The sequence below is a fragment of the Myodes glareolus genome, chromosome 10 (assembly GCF_982192425.1).
Source record: "Myodes glareolus chromosome 10, mMyoGla1.1, whole genome shotgun sequence".
NCBI classification, from domain to species: Eukaryota; Metazoa; Chordata; class Mammalia; order Rodentia; family Cricetidae; genus Myodes; species Myodes glareolus.
In genome coordinates this window covers 56,284,853-56,299,838 of record NC_142035.1, presented here as the reverse complement: position 1 = coordinate 56,299,838, position 14,986 = coordinate 56,284,853, and the positions used below count along the sequence as shown (strand labels likewise).

At 44.2% G+C, this 14,986-nt stretch overlaps 1 long non-coding RNA gene and 3 other non-coding genes across 4 annotated transcripts; 1 reads left to right on the top strand and 3 right to left on the bottom strand.

Annotated features, from left to right (window-relative positions):
- Positions 1 to 3,535: 3,535 nt before the first annotated feature.
- LOC146892574 (uncharacterized) lies at positions 3,536 to 9,391 on the bottom strand. Its single transcript, XR_015004041.2, has 2 exons — positions 9,058 to 9,391; positions 3,536 to 4,538 (listed from the first exon to the last, which is right to left on the bottom strand). It is a non-coding gene; the product is annotated as an uncharacterized LOC146892574 (long non-coding RNA).
- Trnah-gug (transfer RNA histidin (anticodon GUG)) lies at positions 8,462 to 8,533 on the bottom strand. Its single transcript has one exon. It is a non-coding gene; the product is annotated as a tRNA-His (tRNA).
- Positions 9,392 to 9,928: 537 nt separating the features above from the next.
- Trnah-gug (transfer RNA histidin (anticodon GUG)) lies at positions 9,929 to 10,000 on the bottom strand. The gene has a single exon. It is a non-coding gene; the product is annotated as a tRNA-His (tRNA).
- Positions 10,001 to 10,531: 531 nt separating this feature from the next.
- Trnah-gug (transfer RNA histidin (anticodon GUG)) lies at positions 10,532 to 10,603 on the top strand. The gene has a single exon. It is a non-coding gene; the product is annotated as a tRNA-His (tRNA).
- The last annotated feature ends 4,383 nt before the right edge of the window (positions 10,604 to 14,986 follow it).

Sequence of the window (14,986 nt, the reverse complement as noted above, 5' to 3'; positions counted from 1 at the left end):
TTCTCGCTAATCCATCTGAAGGGGTTGCCACACTCCCCACATGTGAAAGGAGTCAACAGCTCAATGACCTAGCCAGTTCTGTGGGCAAGACAATGCTCCTGGTCCTATGCTAGATAGGCTAATAATAGTGGCTGGTGTGAAAATTAAGAATGGCAGATGATGATTAATATGAGATAGCTTGTTTGTCCCTGGCCCTTGAGATGTGGCCCTGGCTAGCCTGGTAGTCACTCTGCAATCAGGCCTGCCCTCGGATTCTTGGCAAGACTGTTGACTCAAGCTTCCCAAGTGCTGGGGTTACAGGTGTGAGCCATCACACTAGCTGGATTTGCTTCAGAAAATGTAAAATGAGGGGAGCAGGGTGGTGCCTGGTGGTTAGAATGAGAAAGGTCTCCATAGGCTCCTGTTTTTGGGTAAGATTGGGAGGTGTGACCTTGTTGAAGGAGGTGTGGCTTTGTTGGAGGAGATGTGTCACTGAGGGTGGTAGGCTTAGATGTTTCAAAAACCCACCACACCTCTGAATATGGGTGGCAATTGTGTGGCTTGGGCAGTTTGTGGGGCCACGGGTAGTGGGATCAGGATTTATTCCTAGTGCATGAACTGGCTTTTTGGAGCCCACTCTCTTTGGAGGGACACCTTGCTCAGCCTAGATGCAGAGGGGAGGTCCTTGGTCCTGCCTCAGTGGGATAGGACAGACTTTGTTGATTCCCTATCGGAGACCTTACCCTCTCTGAGGAGTGGATAGGGGGTGGGGTAGGAAGAAGATGGAGGAAACAGGAGGAGGGGAGGGAGGGGGGACTGGGATTAGTATGTAAAATAAAAAGATTGTTTTAATAAATAATAATAATAATAAACAGTACACTACAGGCCCAGTCCCTGCAGCTCCCCCTCAAATCCCCTGCCCCTGGCCTTTCCTTGCTGCTTGCTGATCAGCATGTAAAACTCTCCGCTACTTCTCCAGCAACATGCCTGCCAGCCTGCCACTGTGCTCTCGGCCATAATAATGGACCAACCTTCTGAAACTGTAAGCAAGTCCTCAATTAAATTAAATGCTTTCTTCTGTAAGTTGCCTTAGTGGTGGTGTCTCTTCACAGCAATAGAAAAGGGACTAAGACTCACAGTCGTATACACAAATAATTCCAGTGCCTGGGAGGTTGAAGCCACAGGATCAGGAGTTCAAGGACATCATCTTGATAAGGAATTTGTGGTCACTCTGGGCTGTCTGAAACCCTGTCCCACAGATCAAAACAAACCTGCGGTGCTAGGTGTGGTGGTGCACCACTTTAATCCCAGCACTTGGAAGGCAGAGGCAGGAGGATCTCTGGGAGTTTGCAGCCAGCCTGGTCTACACATTTGGTTCCAGGGCAGCGGGGGCTACTACATACAGAGAGACCTTGTCTCAACAAACAAAAACAGAACCCTGGAAAATATGGTGGGCATGCTTATAATCTAGCACTTGGAGGCTATCAGAGGAGGATTCCCTTGATGAATTCAAGGCCATCCTGGGACACTCTGTCTCAAAAAAGAAAAAAAAAAAAAAGGTGGGAACTGAAGAGACAAGTGGTTAAGAGCACTTTCTGCTTTTCCAGACTGACTTTGGTCTCAGCACCCATGTCAGGCAACTCCAGTTCCAGGGGCTCCCGTACCTTCTTCCAGTGTCTGTGGGCATGTGTACACATACACATACACACACACATAAAAATAAATAAATCCTTAAAAATGATATTCTAATATAGGCTTAATAATAAATGTTAAGAGAAAGAGATGTTCTCGGTAGAAAGATAAGACACACCCAAAAGCATGGGTGTAGGCTTCTCAAAGAAGAGCTGAAGAAGCAAGATATCCCTGTGGATACAGGCTTCTGTAGGCTCCCCAAGACATCCCTGTGGATACAGGCTCCTGTAGGCTCCCCAAGAGTCATTCTCATTGCTTTTGGTGGCTTCTGTTTTTCACAATAATCATATATCAGATCTTGGAGGGGTTTGAGGGTACCATATTCAAAGATTTTCTAAGAAACCCAAATGAGACCACAAGGCGGTTCCTCAGGGGTCCCTGATAGGACTATAATTGATAAGGTAAAACTGTAGTCCACAAGGATACATGGATGTAGGATAAGTTTACTGTGAGCAACACTAGCAGTTCTGCTCGGGATTCTCCAGAGATGTTTGGGGAAAAGAATGAGGGCCTACTTAAGGTCATATACATTCAGAACTTATTTACCGTAGCATAAAATATCTATGCATGACACAGATTAAAACTATGTTGGCAACCTTTACAACAAATCTTGTTGAAATTTTTTAACATTTAAAAATTGTAAAAGGGAGCAGCGGGCCGCTTCCCACCACCTGCCCGGCTAGCTTTACCCGAAATAATTACACGGAAACTGTATTTATTTAAACACTGCCTGGCCCCTTATCTGTAGCCTCTTATTGGCTAACTCTCACATCTTGATTAACCCATTTCTATTAATGTATGCAACACCACGAGGTGGTGGTTTACTGGGAAGGATCTTAACCTGCATCCATCTCAGAGAGGAGAGCTATGGCGTCTGCTTTCTTTCTCACACAATTCTGTTCTGTCTTCCCCTCCTACCTATGTTCTGATCTATCAGGCCAAGCAGTTTTCTCTATTAATTAACAAATGAAGGCAACAAATAGAAATAAGACCCACCTACATCAAAAAATGTGTGTGTGTGTGTAGGTTAGAGCTGGTCCTCTCCTTCTACAGTTCTGCCAGGAATTGAATTCAGGTCATTAGCCTTAGTGGTAGGAATCTTTTGAAATTTCAACCAGACTCTGGGGCGAGGAAAATCTGGTTTTCCCATGTCATCCTTATGTTTCCCTGACTTTCTACGCTCCTTTAAGGTTTGGAGAGATGAAATAAAAGGTGAAGAGCCTTTCCGATCCAGGAGAACATCATGAGTCAGGCAAAGGCACAGACACGGGGACAGCATGATGCAGATAGTATTCACAGGGGTGAGAGTGGGGGATAGAAATAAAATTATCTAGAAGAGAGACAGGATGTCATAGAGGTAGAGGGATAGATGATGGCATTAGAATTATAGTACAGGGATGGGGAGTTGACTCAGCAGTTAAGTTGCTTTTATGAGAATCTGAATTCGGTTCTCAGTAAACTCATGGCAGCTCACGACTGCCTGTAATACCAGTTCCAGGGGATCTGATGCCCTCTTCTGACCTCTAAGGACTCCTGCACACACATGGTGCACATACACTCAGGCACACACAGACATCCATGTAAAAATAAATATATTTAAAAAATCATTTTCAAGCTGGATATGATGGCTCACACCTTTCATCCTAGCATTCTGGAATCAGAGGCAGGCAGAGTTCTGTGAGTTTGAAACCAGTCTGAACAAGTCCCATTCCAGCCAAAGCTACACAGTGAGGTTCTGTGGGGAAAAGAGAAAGAAAATAAAAGAAGAAAAAGTAGTTTTTCTTTAAGAAGCAGGAGAGATGGTTGTAACTGGAGGTTTCTCTCCCATCTACCAGTTCCAGAATAAACATTTAGAGACTTAGTATTAATTGTAAATGTTTGGCCGATGGCTCAGGCTTATTTCTGGCTAGTTCTTACATTTAAATTAACCCATTTTTTCGTTTCTATTTTACCATGAGGCTTGTGGCTTGCTACCTTACAGGTTGCTTCTTACATGATGGTGTCTCCCCACTCTGCCTTCTTTTTTTCTCCCTATTTCTCTGCTTGGATTTCCTGCCTAGCTATATTCTGCCTTGCCATCAACCAAAGTAGCTTCTTTATTAACCAATGATAATAAAACATATTCACAGCATACAGAGAACCATCCCACATCATCTCCCCTTTTCTGTCTAACTAAAAGGAAGATTTTGACTTTAATACAGTAAAATTGAATAAAACAAAAACAGTTATCAAGCAAGAATTATAGTTATAAAATTTAGTCTATTTGTATTTGACAAAATTAAAGAAAATACATTCATCCTATCTTTGTGAGTCCAAATTTATATCTCTAATCTATTTTCTATTACAACTAAGGAAAACTATAACTATCTAGTCTTCAACTCCATCAAAGATCCCAGAAGGATATAATATTATCTGAGTATACAGGAAGTGCATTATAAGCAAATTCCAAAATTCTAGAAATGACAGCAACATCTGGATGCCTAGACATTCACCAAAGTTCTTCTGTGATGTTGGAGCATCCATCTTCAGCCTGCAGGCCTAGAGTGTCTGGCAAATTTTTCATTGTAGCAGGAAATCTGAAGGACTGTACTGCCTATTTTGGCAAAATTTATCAGTCACTTATACTGTGTCCTGCAGAATGTCTGACAGACTCTTATGAAGCAGGAATCCTGAAGGATTGTCCCACCTTGTTTTGGCAAGTTCAGCAGTTACCTTTTTGTGGGTCCTGTATGTCCAGTTTATATAACATATTGCCAAACAGTCCAGTCAAGAGCAGTTTCTTGCCCAAATGGCTAGCCTTGCCATATTGAAAGCAAACTTCAAAAGGAGCTTCTTCAATGTCCAATATCCTCTTGAAATAATTGGTGCTGCCAAGAGTAGACATTTCATGTCAAGAAAAGTCTAAATTCTTAAAACATATAAATGCTATATTCTATAGGTCTTTAAAGTGTTTGAAGATTACATATCCACCTGAAATATATCTCTGTATATCTAGAAAACCTAACTTATATGACTGTAAGTTTGACTATTATAGATGACTACTAATTTGTATTTCTTTACTATGCATTATATTTTAAATAAGCTGTATAACATAATGACTTAAACAAGAGTAGAAATATACATACAGTATAACAAAATTGACCTAAATTTGTATCAGTAAACCAAAATCCCTACCAATGTAAAGTATTTTGAGATTAACAGTTGTTTTTTGGATTAAAGTAGATTTAATAATCTCCCTTTTTTTCATCATTTCTATATCATATCCCCTTTTTTATTTAGAAAGAGATTGACCTTGACCATTAACATTTTATTACCAACTCCCTTTAAATGAAAACAAACATTCATAAACAGTATTTTGGGAGTTTGAGCATAGTTTTCTATACTACTTCCTGCTGATTGGGGGGCACTGGTAATCTTATGAGGATCCTGAGAAAATTTAGAATTATGGTTAAATCTTGGCTGTAGTAGTCTATGAGGCTACATAGTCTCAGCCAGTTGCTTTGAAGTTGTTCTGGATGTTGGATCATCTGGGCCATTGCTCCCATGAGACCTCTCAGGGAGTCTTGGCTTGTTACCTTACATCTTGCTTCTCCAGTGGCTGCTGGTATCTCTCTGACTCTACCTTCTTTCTCCCTTTTTCTCTGCTTGGGTTTCCTGCCTAGTTATATTGTGCCCTTTCTTAGGCCAAATCAGGTTTTATTAACCTATGGTATTAAAACATATTTACAGCCTAAAGAGGGGCATCTCACATCAGATGACTTCAGTTCAAAGCACTGGCTACTCTTCCAAAGAACCTAGTTTCAGTTTCCGGCGCCCACATGGAAGTTTGTAACCCTTTGTAACTCTCGTTCCAGGGGATCTGACACCATCTTCTGGCCTCTGCAGGTACCAGGTATGCACATGGGGAACAGACATATATGCAGGTAAGACACCCATTTACATTTAGAAAGATCATTTTTCAGGCTCTGCAGTCAGGAACCCTTGCTGTTCTTCCAGAGGACTAGAGTTTAACTTCCAAAACCCATGTCCAGAGGCTCACAACTGTGTGTAACTCCACCTCCAGGGCACATGACACTGTCTTCTGACCTCCATAGGCAACTGCATACACATGGCACAAACACGGCATGCATGCACACGTGTGCATGAACACAGCAAACAAACAAATAAAACAAATCTTCCAAAAACTAAATTTTCTGTGTGATACAATCTGTTGCCACCTGTCTCAGTTAGAGTTTTATTGCTGTGAAGAGACACCGTGACCACAGCAACTCTTATAAAGAAAAACATTTAATTGGGCCTGGATTACAGGTCAGAGGTTTAGTCTATTATTGTCATGGTGAGAAGCATGGTAGCATACAAACAGGTATGGTGCTAGAGAAGGGGTTGACAGTTTTACATCTTGATCTTTAGGTAACAGGAAGTGAACAGTGTATCATACTGGCATAGCTTGAGCATGTAAGACCACAAGGTTTGCCTCCACAGTGACATACTTCCTCCAACAAGGCCGCACTTCCTAATAGTGCTACTCCCTATAGGTCAAACATTCAAACACGTAAGTCTGTATGTGTGTGGGTGCATAACAACCACCATACCATCATTATATTGTAATTCCTTTTGATACTCAAATTCTCCCACTTTGGCCAATGAGAGCCTTTTCAAGAGGTGCCTGTATGGTTTTTACTTCATGTCATCAACTTCTCATGGATCTTTTCTCTTCTCTTTCTCAAATATGTGCTCTGTTATCCATTAACTCTGAGAGTAGACTCCATTTGTTCCAACTTTCAAAAGAATACATATGGGTGTTTTGCCTGCTTGTACATCTGTGGACCACTTGTGTGCCAGAAGGAGGTGTTGGATCCTGGTACAGATGATTTATGAACTGTGGTGTGGGTGCTTGAAATTGGACCCAGGTCCCAGTGCTCTCAGCCAGTAAACCTCTCCTCCTCATTGTACCAGCTTCTGTTTTACCTACATAGTTTTGATCAACTCAATTTAAAAAATTAAATTAACTTCCAGTGTTTAAAATTAGGGGGCATCTTGCACATAACTCCAAGTGCCTGACTTCTCCAAAACCACCAGAAAGTCTGGCACACTGGGCTGTATTCCCGTCAAGTACAACTGGCGGAGGGTGAGCAGCCTCGGTGCCTTTGATTGAATTCTCCCTGCCAGAGACCGTATAAGGAGTTCACCGAAGTGCCAAGCTTTTACCACCAACTTCATGTCTTTTCTTACTGCCATGTCCCTTTGAAGGCTGGGGAAAAATGAAAGGGAGAGAGGAAGGGAGCGACGAGGAAAGGAAGGAGGAAGAACAATGGGTACAGAGGGCTTTGTGCTACTGGAAAATGGGAGAGCCCCATTTTCTTTTTGTGGAATCACAGATTATTATGTCTTTAATATGAAAATAATATGATTCTATACTGAAAGAACATAACATAAAGCCGAATCTTGCAATCATAATCTGTAATCTCAATTACTCTAGAGGCTAGAGGACTGAGTTTGAGGTTGACCTAGCCAGGGAACATAGCAAGATCCTGGGGGGAGGAAGTAGACAACCCCCCCCCAAAAGCCCTCTGTTCAAATATGTATTTATGGAGCTCGATGTGGTAGTATACGCCTGTAATCTCAGTACTTGGAAAGTTGAGGCAGGAGAATCCAGAGTCAACTTTGACAGCAAAGTGAGTTCAAGGCCAGCCTCAGCTACCTGAGCCTCTGCCCCGCCCCCCCCCCAAAAAAAACAAAAAAAAATTGTGTGTGTTTGGAACACAATCATGGTCAAGACTTAGAGCATCTGAATGGTGGTACATATAACCATTATCCGAACCCTGGGAAGACTGAAGCCTGGGGATCCCAGTGAGCTCTCTCACTGTTCTTGCAGAGAACCCAGGTCCAGTCTCAGGGGTCCACTGCCCTCTTTTGGCCTCCCTGGGTATGTACTATAAATGTAGGCAAAATAGTAATACACATAAAACAAAATGAATATTTTTTAAAAGATAAAAAGAACCCAAATCCTAAAACAATAAAAGCAACAATAAAAGCTAGAGAAAAACAAGCAACAAACAGACTCCATAAAGCCTGCCAACGAAGCTCTTGCATTTCCTAGCTCCAGTGGTCCTGCTTCCGTTGTATCTTAAGAGATAAGACTGGAGGGCTTTCAAGTGGACTGCCAAGACAATTTCCTCTTTCAGTCTCTAAATTCAGGTCTTAATGGATAGTCTCTTTCTTCTGTTTCACCACCTAAACTGTTCTCTGCTTGTGCTAGTTGGGAATCAGGGCTGGGAGGTGGGAGACACAAGGAAGATAGAGCTCGAGATGAGTGGCGATTCCCTCAGTGTGAGTACCCTTACCCACCTAGGCAGAGCTATCACTTCGTGTTCTGTAGTCAGGTATTTGTAACACCAGGACTATCACGACAAGAGAATGGTGCTGGAAAATGGCAATAACTGGCGGGCGAAGTGAAAAATGAGAAAGAACCTTTCAGTTAGACTTGGACACACGCAGTCTGTAATTGCAAACGAACGGCGCAGTTTTTAAAATAAAAAACGGAGAAAAAACCCACAAGGTCACATGGGTGCTGTTTCGCTCGTGTTGAATGGCTTAGACACCGCGTTCCAGGAGGAAAGCTTTAGAAATAGTTCGATCTGAAGTCGTATTTAGAACGTTAAAGAATTCTTGGAGGTGGCGATTTTTAGAAGGATTCGATATTCAAAGGAGAGAAAGAAGCTGTGGTTCCTGTAAGATGAAGGTTGAGGAAAAAAAAGGTAGGCCCCTTGCCGTGCCATTGTTTCCACAATGCCGTGACTCGGATTCGAACCGAGGTTGCTGCGGCCACAACGCAGAGTACTAACCACTATACGATCACGGCGAGCTACCGGGGACCTGTCAGATTTCTCTGAAAAATATTCTCTTGAATACTCATAGGCCATCCCACTTTCTGCGTCACTACATGACCCATTTATTGGGCGGGACTCTAATCTACGATCTGAGAATACGCAGGCGCATTGCGCTTTCGCTGCTTACTCTTGAGACTTTAGATCCCTTAGCCTTGGGCAAAGAATTCGCCTGTGACAGTGTGAGGGTTGGTAGGACATCTCTTGAGTGTCCAGGGACCCGAGCTAACTGTCTTGGAGAAGAGGGTCTCCGGTGGTCTGGACACTTGCCAGCGGGCCTGCAGGGACGTTCCCTATTGGATCCCGGCTTCTGATCCTCCCTCTCTCCCAGCAGAGACCCATTCTGGAGTGACCTTTGCGGAGTGTGCAAAAGCTCTCGGTACTGATTTGAAAGTGTAAACGTAGCTCAAAGAAAGTGTATCAACCTCAACCCCGCCCGCCTCTCCCCTCCAGCCTCTCCCACTCCTGGATGGCTAAATCCTCCCTCCTTTGCGCCCACCTCTGACCCTTCAGGGCGGCAGCTGGGACTCGGTCCGGTTTTTCTTCTTGTCCATCATCGCTGGCGCCCACACGGCGCCTGGAATGTGACGGCTTTCACAGAGGGCAGTGGCTATTTGCTAGACAAAGAATGTGACCGTAGCTTCTGACGAGTGAGTTCGAAGTGCCCACCTACCCTCTCGTTCAGAGCCACTAGAGATTTCGCTAAATACCAACTAAATCCTTTCCACCATTTCAAGTCCGAGACGGCAGGGCATTCGCCTGCTTTTCCTGCTCGCGTGGCTTTCAGTGTCTTTTCCCGCCCCCATTCGTCAGGTGCCCATTCATTCAACAGGTTCTCGAGGAGCATTTGCTGTCGGCCCCGCCAGTCCCGACATCGCTGTAGGGGCGGGCGGGTCCTAAAGGTGACCCAGGGAGAGAGCGCTTGGGAGAGGAATCACAAAGCCTTTTCATGACTGTGTTCAAGCCTTTGAACATTAAATTGCTGCTTGACAGAGTCCCATTCTACTTAATAAGAGCTGTCTCAAGGGTGACGCCCTCTGCGGAGCCTCGTTACTCTGGCGTCTGCTCTAGAACTTTGATGGAAGTTTGTAAAAAGCCATAAATGTATACGAAACTAAGAAAAACCACGAAAAGATACAAATATGTACATTACACTTCTCAGACCGATGTATTCTTTTTACTTTGTGGAGTAAACGGAACCCCGTCCCATCCCAAACTCTGACGCTTCTGTGTTCCAGCAGTTCAGTTTAGTCACAAACGGTATAACGCTGTTCGTAACTGTCACCGGAATTTGAGATCTATTTTCCAGACTCTACCAGTCTTAAAACGGAACAAAACACAGTTCCCTTGCCGTGCCATTGTTTCCACAATGCCGTGACTCGGATTCGAACCGAGGTTGCTGCGGCCACAACGCAGAGTACTAACCACTATACGATCACGGCGAGCTACCGGGAACCTAAGGTCAGGGAACCTTGCTTGATCTCTTCTCTATTGGGCGCCCCTCCCCCTCCTGACGTCATTGGTTTGCTAGCGTTCGTTTCCGCCTATCATCAACAGCGGGACTTGCGAGTGTGCGCAAGCGCTTTGGTTTTACTGGCTAGGTCTGGTCCTGGGGTCGGGAGGGGGACTAAATCCCTCCGCTTCGCTGCAGTTTTAACAGCAAGGGACTGAGCCTTTTATTTTTTTTGAGCCAGGGTCTCATTCCATCCAGACTGGACTCGAACTCGGGATTTTCCTGCCGCCACGTCCCGACTTTTAGTTTTCCCAGGCGCCATCACGCTGGGCTTTCCAAGCACTTTCTTGTCCGCCTTTTTTGTCTGGTGTGTTCCCAAGGCCAAGCAGAAACTCGTAGCTCGTCGTTACGGTCAGCTGGGACCTCTGAGATCTAATAGCATAGGGATGGCAGGACATTGGTCAGTCCCGTCTCAAGAACTGCACTAGGAGCACGTTGTGTCGTGGCGTTCCGGTAGCTCGCCGTGATCGTATAGTGGTTAGTACTCTGCGTTGTGGCCGCAGCAACCTCGGTTCGAATCCGAGTCACGGCATTGTGGAAACAATGGCACGGCAAGGGCGCCTTTTTAGTGCAGTGTTCGCATTCTTCCTGGTGGCAAGTTCTTGTGTGCCTCCTTAACTACCCTTGTTAAATCTCAGATACTGTAAATGTTCGGATAGAACTAATGTTACAACTTTGGCAGATTAGATACAGTATATTCCTTTTGGATGTATACACTATTTTGGATGTATTTCTTTCCCATTTTGACCCTGCCAATGGTTAAGTCATTAGTCCTTTAAAAACCGTACATGACTTAAAACTTCATCACAGGTGATATAGGATTTATAGAAACAATGCAAAAATTAGGGGTTAGAGTGGAGTAGGTAGGAAAACATACCGAACTATTTTTGTTGTTGTTCAGATCATGTGATAAATGAAAACTACCACAGTAGTTGAGACTTTAGCTCTTGAGGACATTGCTGAGTGCTATCTTTAGCTAGCCTTGTGGGTGCCGGTATTTTCTCCTGGAGCAGCTTCTTTCCAATATACCTCAGATTAAAACAAAATGCACTAATTATTTTATATTCTTAAAACAAAACAAAACAAAAACCCAGCCTCATCGAATTCAGTTCTGTAGTTTGTTAATAGGCCAACCGGAAGTGATGGAGCTGGATGATGGCTGTGTGGCTGTCAAGAAAAGAATGAGAGAGGATCAAGAGAAAAATGAACTTTGCCAGCTCCTCCCAGAGGATCTGGGGCGGCAATGCAAGTCGGGAAACCTTCCTGGAAAAGATGGACATTGTAATGGGGTTGTGCCCCCCCCTTTTTTTTTTTACCCACAATCACGTCAGGAACTACTTTTAATAAAGAAAAAAAACTATTTTATGCACAGTGCATAAAATCAAGACTTCATTGCACCTTAAGATCCCCCAAAATAAAACACAAAATCAAGCCAAAACCCTCCCCCCAAAAGCAACTCCCCCAAAAAAACCCTCACACACCATTGTATGCTGTAATCTTCCTGGGTCTCCCAGGAGTTTACTAGATTTGCTGAGTTTAAAGCCACATAACAGGACAGCTTGCTCCTTAAGAATGTTCTTGAACAGGACAGAGTAGGAGCTGAACCTGAAAACCTATCAGGCTCTGCACTAGAAGCCATGTACCTAGGACACCAGTGCCAACAGAAAGTGAGCCAGCAAGTCACTAGGACTGTGGCAGCTGTTCCTATGAGGTGCACCCAGAATGGGGTGTGGGGGAGTTGTGGGCATACCTTCCATGGGGAGACATAAACCATGTCTACCCTCTCTTTCTAAGATCCCAACAACAAACCAAAGTGCACTTCTACCAAAGGTCTGTCAGGAACCAGAAGGATTTAAGTACGCCTCAGGGTGTACTTAGCATGAGTGAGGGGTTACTGGCAGGTGACCATAAAGTGACCACACTAGAAAGTGTTCACCCAGCACGCTGGCTTCTTCCCACTGTCACATAGATGCAGTCTCCTCTTCAATCAGCCTGCCCCAGGATATAAATTGTAATGTTTCTGGAGACCCGAGGTCACGTGGAGTTAGTGCAGAATGACATACAGGTGGCCAGGAAGCGTGGCTGGAATCTCAGGAGGAGTCAGTGACCCTCCCCACTTCTTCTTTCTCTGAGAGAACAGCCGCAGACCTCTGTCTCAATTGTGATGGCGTCTAGCAACCAGGCACAGATGATCCGGTCAAGATGGTGGCTGTTTTGCTTGGATACTCAAGAAGGAAGGAGCAGTCACGCTGATGCTATTTATGGGTGCAGGAACCATTTCATTTTCACTGCCAATTAGGTCAAAGGCAGGAAAAAATTGAAAGTCAAGCAAAGTCAAATTTTATTCGAAGTATACAATTTTATTAAGAGTTTAAAACAAAACAAAAGCTTCCCCAGGGCAGACGAGTTGTCAGTTTTAGCAGCTGCCCAGAGGAAGAGAATGGAGGAGAAAAAGAGAAAAGCCATGCCATTTGAATTAAGCCAACAAGGAGGGGTGCATTAGAGAAAGAGTGAGAAAGCCCAAAGTACGGGGTGTGTGGGAGGTAACACATATAGACTCCGATCAGAAAGAAATAGCCAAAAAAGAAGAAGAGGACTCTGTAAGGTGGGCAGATCCAGCAGGATCTCATAGCAGCCTGTAGGGACTGTATCGGGGGTGGAAATTCTGGGAAGCTAAATTATACAATTTTGTTTAAAAGATAATTATTCCACTCATCTGTTTTAGCATCTCTAAGGTGAGTCTTCCTGTGTGTGGTCCACTGGCAAATTAATATGAATTGGATTAACTCTTGTGTTTTGGGTAGCTTGGAATGTCAGGTCTACACCCAGGCAAGAGATTTCATCCAGTTGACAGAAGGAACTAGTTTTCCCTTAATGAGCTTTCCTGTTGCTGTGTCAATGAGCATCACACATAAAAACAACCTAGAAAACATAACTTTGAAACACCTGGTCACCCACCTCTATGACCAGGAATGCAGAAGGAAGCTAAATGGATGTCTCATGACCCAGCTGCAGGAAGAGTCTGGGGGCGGAGTTGGAGAGAGTAGGGTACAGGAGGATGCTCTCCTCCGTTTCCCATAGCAGGCCTTCCCGACAGGATTATTGTCATTTTAGACGGGTCAACTCAGCTATCGGAATTTTGTAACATCCTCTTCGAAGGCTGCTCTGCCAATTTTCCTTGCTCTGACTCCAGGGCCACAGACTCGTCTGTGACATGGCTGCCAAGCGGACTTGCCTGCCGAGAAGAGCAAGCATGGCTGTGCCCAAGCCTCTGAACTCTTGGCTTGTTCACCTTCCTGTGGTTTTACAGTTTAGATTCCTGGGTATGGCTGATGTGATTCATTTCCTCTGCTTATCTCAGGGGATGGTTTTTCTGGGATGACAAAGCCAAGTGCTAGAGACCCTGAGAGCCCGGCCTGGGTTGACTTCACCGTGACCCAGTTGGCACACTCAGTGGCCATTTATCTGCACCCTACTTCTCTGCTTTCCCTTTTTGAGGGCCAACAAAGAAGTCGGCAGTATTGAGAGCTCTTCTAGCATGCATCCCAGCTCCAGGCATTGCCAGTTAGATTTCTTCCGGTTTCCAGTCCCCTTACTTCCCCGCCCCCCCGTGGCAGACCCAGGTGTCCACCAGGAGGCGCTGCATCCCGAGAGGTTGACTTAGAAGTGGAGGCTGTAAGAGTCTAAATTTGGGAGACATAGCTGACTTAATTGAACCCACCCTCAGGGATTCTCCGGAAATTCCATCCCCAAGTTCATCCTTCCCTCCCTCTTTTCCTTCTTTCTCTCCTCACGCCATTCTTCAAGCATTTTTGTTCTTTAAATACTGAGTATGGCGGGAGCTACACAGCTGTGTAAGATGCTCTTGGCTCAGAGTGGCTGTCATCTGAGATGTGAGCACAGACGCCTGCATTAATTGGCCACTTGTTTCTAGATATTTCCACACTCATTAAAAAGAGGGCACGGGGAGTTCTCGTGGGGACCTGAAAACTTTTCCTGAGTCCAGAAGATGACAGAGAGTGGTTTCCAATTCTAGAATTGACTGATTGGAAGGGATTTTCTGTCACAGAGTCAATGAAGTGAAGGTTTCAAAACGTCAAGGGATGGACGCTCTAGCTCAGTGTTTTAGCGTGCTCAGTTTGTGTGAAACCCTACACTCAGCCTCCAACACTAAAAACCCAAACCCAAACTAAAGCTTTGTTACTGATTCCTAAATTACTCTGTTTTTCTGTTTCCTTACTTTTCTGACTTCTTCTTGATGAACCAAACTTCTTTTTTCTCTTTGGTTTTTTGAGACAGAGTTTCTCTGTGCAGTTTTTTTGAGCCTATCCTGAAAACTGCCCTGTAGACCAGGTTGGCCTCAAACTCAGAGATCCACCTGCCTCTGCTTCTCCAGTGCTGGGATTAAACTTGTGTCCCACCACTGCCTGGCTCACTCTGTGTGTGTGTGTGTGTGTGTGTGTGTGTGTGTGTGTGTGTGTAGGGGAGAGGACATCTTGGGGGAGTTGGTTTTCTTCTTCCATCACATTGGCCCAGGGAATGGAACTCAGGTTGTCAGGCCAGGCGGGTAGTACCTTTCCTGGCTAAATCATTTTGCTAGTCTGTAGTTGTTTTTGAAAAGAATTTCCTCCTTGTATTGAATAACAATAATTTACATTTATATTTCAGTACTTTAAAGATGTTGTTCTCTATCCTCTCCTTGCATTGTTTCTGATGAGAAAAGTGCTAGAATTCTTATTTGTTCTTTCTCTGTATATCTCATGTATATCTGTATCAGTATCAATCTTTATCTCTTAAACACTTTGAAAAGTTGTTTATTATCATGGGTTTTTTCTTTGCAACTTTGTTATGATGTGCCTGTGTGTTTTTATTATCTTTATTCTACTTGTAACTACTTGAAATTCTTTTCAAATTA